This window comes from Sciurus vulgaris, assembly GCF_902686455.1.
Source record: "Sciurus vulgaris genome assembly, chromosome: 12".
NCBI lineage: Eukaryota > Metazoa > Chordata > Mammalia > Rodentia > Sciuridae > Sciurus > Sciurus vulgaris.
In genome coordinates, this window is record NC_136473.1 from 36,036,134 (window position 1) to 36,040,306 (window position 4,173).

The 4,173-nt window shown below is 38.7% G+C and overlaps 1 pseudogene across 1 annotated transcript; it reads left to right on the top strand.

Moving 5' to 3' along the window:
• Positions 1-1,883: 1,883 nt before the first annotated feature.
• LOC306641365 (melanoma inhibitory activity protein 2-like) lies at positions 1,884-3,926 on the top strand (annotated as a pseudogene). The gene has a single exon. The product of its transcript is annotated as a melanoma inhibitory activity protein 2-like (transcript).
• Positions 3,927-4,173: the final 247 nt, after the last annotated feature.

Genomic DNA, 4,173 nt, shown 5'->3' on the forward strand with positions numbered 1-4,173 from the left:
TTTCTTCAGTGAATGTTTTTGGTGCCTTTGTCTAGTATAACTGTATTTATGTCGGTTTGTCTCTGTGTCTTCTGTTTTGTACCATTGGTCTACCTGTCTATTTTGGTACCCATACCATGCTATTTTTATTATTATACCTTTTATATTATTATAGTTTGAGGTCTGGTATTGTGGTACCTCCTGCTTCACTTTTCTTGCTAAGGATTGCTTTGGCTATTCTTGGTCTCTTATTTTTCCAAATGAATTTCCTGATTGCTTCTTCTAGTTATATGAAGAATGTCATTGGGATTTTTATAGGAATTGCATTAAATTTGTATAATACTTTTTGTCTTATGGACATTTTGACAATATTAACCCTGCCTATCCAGGAGCATGGGAGGTCTTCCCATCTTCTAAGGTCTTCTTCAGTACCCTTCTTTAGTGTTCTGTAGTTTTCATTGTAGAGGTCATTCACCTCTTTTGTTAGAGTGATGCCCAAGGTGTTTTTTTGTTGTTTTTGTTTTTGTTTTTTTTTAGGCTACTGTGAATGGGGGAGTTTTCTTTCTCTTTCACTGGATTCATTGCTGATATATAGCAATGCATTTGATTTATGGGTATTGATTTTCCTGCTACTTTGTTGAATTCATTTATTCCAGAAATTTTTTCATGGAATTTTTTTGGATCTTCTAAATATAGAATCAGGTCAGCAGTAAATACCGATAGTTTGAATTCTTTATCTGTTTGTGTATCTTTAATTTCTTCTGTCTTATTGCTCAGGCTAGATTCAGGAACCATGTTGAATAAAAGTGGAGAAACAGGGCATCCATGTCTTGTTCCAGTTTTGGGGGAACACTTTCAATTTTCCTCTGTTTAGAATTATGTTGGCCTTGGGTTTATCATGTGTGGCTTTTACAATGTTAATATATGTTCCTACTCTCCCTGGTTTTTCTCGTGTTTTGAAAATGAAGGGGTGCTGTATTTGTCAAATATTTTTTCTGCGTTTATTCACATGATCATGTGATTCTTGTTTTTAAGTCTATTGATGTGATGAATTACATTTATTGAATTCCATGTGTTGAAACAACCCTGCATCCCTGGGCTGAATCTTGCATGATTATGGTGCACTGTCTTTTTAATATGTTTTTTAACATGATTTGCCAGAATTTTATTGAGAATTTTTGCATCTGTGTTCACCAGGGATATTGGTCTGAAGTGCTCTTTGCTAGATAGGTCTTTGTCTGGTTTTGGTACCAGGGTGATATTAACCTCATAAAATGAGTTTGGAGGGGTTCCCACCATTTCTGTTTTTCTATAGAAGTAATTCAAATTACTTCCATACAAAGTTTCAATAGGGCTGGGAATGAAGCTCAGTGGTAGAGAGCTTGCCTAGCATGCACAAGGCCTTGGAGTTTAACCCACAACACTGCAAGAAAAGGACAGGATGGAAGGGAAAAGGAGGAATGGGAAAAGAAAAAAGGAAGGAAAAGGGGAGGGAACAGAAAGGATTGAGTCATTAAAACAAAAGAGCATGTGGGACAGCTATAAATATATGGCCTTAAAGCTCTCACAAAAAGGTTTAGTAAGCTTTAGAATTTTAGTTATATCAACTGGATGATATTTTGATTGCACAGAATAAGTAGCACTTAATAAGCATTGTGGCTCCTGACCGAAACCAGAGGGGTGGGTGACAAGAGGCTCCAGTGGGAGCAGCTTGAACCTGTGCTGCTTTGGGAATGGGTGGAGCATAGCGGAGGGGGAGGGGCCAGGAATGTCGCTGAAGGCAGTGAGGTCACAAAGCCAGTGGGCAAGGCATAGCAATGGGCCAGGGGCCAGTTTCCTGGCTCCACACCTGCCTCAAGCATTCTGTTCCTAGTGAGTGGCTTGGTCACACAGTGCAGGTTTGGGCTCCCACCTATAGTCTGGTGTCCGCACCCTGTTTTCATGGCTGGGCAGGATGTAGTTGCCAAAGTAGTTTTGGCAGGATGGATGGGCCAAGGGACGCCCCTCAGTCTTCCTGGGACCTGGGTCTGGAAAAAATATTCAGGGTTGTGCCAACATTGCCTGAAGATGGAAGACCAGGCCCTAATCCTGATACCTTTTGTTGGGAGCTGGTAATATGTGCAGCTATTGGATTTTTTACTGTTCTCTTGTTTTTGTGGAGAAGTGTTCAGTCTGTTAGAAGCAGGCTTTATGGGAAAAGAGAAAAAAAGCTTGCTCTAAAATTTTCTGAACAAATTGAAGAAAAATGTAAACTACTTGATAAAGTCAGCCTTCTTCAAAAGGAGCATGAAGGCTTACAGTTATCTTTAAAGGTTGCCAATTGTGAGAAGACATCAAAAGAAGTGCAACATTTGGAGATAGTACATGAAATGCTGAATAGTTCCAAAACTAAACTTGAGGTTAAAATACTCTTTCTAGAGAAAGAGCCAAAAGAACAGAAATCTAAATGTTCCAAACAGGATGAATCAATGGCAGATATTGCAAAACGGGTAAAGTCCCTAGCAGAGGAATCAAAATCCCTCAAATCACAAGTAGCTGAAGCTAAAACAACCTTCAGAATACTTCAAATGAATGAAGAAGGACTTAAGGTAGCAATAAAAGAGGGTTTGAATGAAAATTCTCAACTGCAGGAAAGTCAGAAACACCTTTTACAAGAAGCTGAAGTATGGAAGGAAAAAGTGAGTGACCTTAATAAACAAAAAAGAACAACTGAAGACTCTAAAGTACAGGCAGAACAAGTTCTGCGTGGTAAAGAAAATCACATTAAATCTCTGACCGAACGCTTGCTAAAGATGAAAGATCAAGCTCCTGTGCTTAGAGAAGACCGAACAGATGACGGTAACTTGGAGCTGGAGATGGAAGAGTGAATCATAAATTGGTGCTCACTTAGATAATTAGCCAAAAGAAGCTTTGAAGGAACTGGTTTATGCTGCTGAGTTAAATGCCTCTTTAGAAACCTTAGAAGGAGAAAGAAGTCAAATTTGTACTTTACTGTCTGAAGTAGATAAAACAAAAGATGATCTTATAGGACATATTAAAAATCTTCAGACTGAACAAGAATCTTTGCAGTCAGAAAATACACAGTTTGAAAATGAGACTCAGAAGCTTCAACAGAAATTTAAAGTAAAGATGGAACAGTACCAAGAAAATGCAATGAAGCTCCACAGGAAATTAAGAATAGAGGAAAAGTGCCAGTTAGAGGAAGAGGAGAGGTTTTCCAAAGTTGATTAAAAGATTAGGCATGCAGCTGAAGAGCTGGAGACCTACAGTAAGTGAGCCAAAGATCTTGAGGAAGAATTGGATGCAACCATTCATTATTATCAGAGGCAGAGTATTTTCTATGAGAAAAAAGCACGTGATAATTCTTTGGCAGCCTGGAGTGCTGAAAAGAACCTCAAGTATTTAAAGATGTAAATGCTCACAACAGACAAAAATTAATGGAAATGGAGTTTAAATTTAAACTTTTAGAAGAAGATCTTTATGCACTTGATGTTTCAAATACAGCATTTGCCAGAGGGCAGTCCCCATATGGTCCCTCACCATTGAGTGGACCTTCATGTGAAACGAGAGCTTTTCCTTTGGAAAAGAAGGGTCCACTCAGGTTGTCACCTTTACATCCAGAGGAAGGAGGAAGAGGCTCAGGAGGCCCAGAGGATCCTCAGGACCATCAGATTAGCAATGAAAGAAGAGAATCAAGCTCTGATATGGTAACTGATCCTATAGAGCACCTGCTTACACAGCCCCTGTCATTGCCACAGGAACCAGAAGGTAAGAGGATGATCTGTCCACCAGCCCGACCATATTCTGATCCACCTTCGCTTCTACAAAAGAAAGATGGTTACTATTCTAATTATGGTAGACCATCGGAACCAGAAGAACTCCTCCAATCCAATGCACAATGTCTATTCACTGAGGCATTTTCATCCTCATCCACTGCCAAGAGCTGAATTTTTCCCCCCTACCTCCACATTCTGAAAGGAGAAGCAAGTTCCCTTCAGGGTTGATTCCACCTTCAAATGAGAATAATATTGTATAAAGATGATTTTAATATGAATCTTATGAGTAAATTATTTCCATTCTATTTTATAGTCTAACTTTTAATTTGATTAATCCACTATTACTTAAACAACAATGGGAGTTTGATATACATAATCTTGCAGCTGGGATATTTTAAACTCCAAAGACTATGCTTTA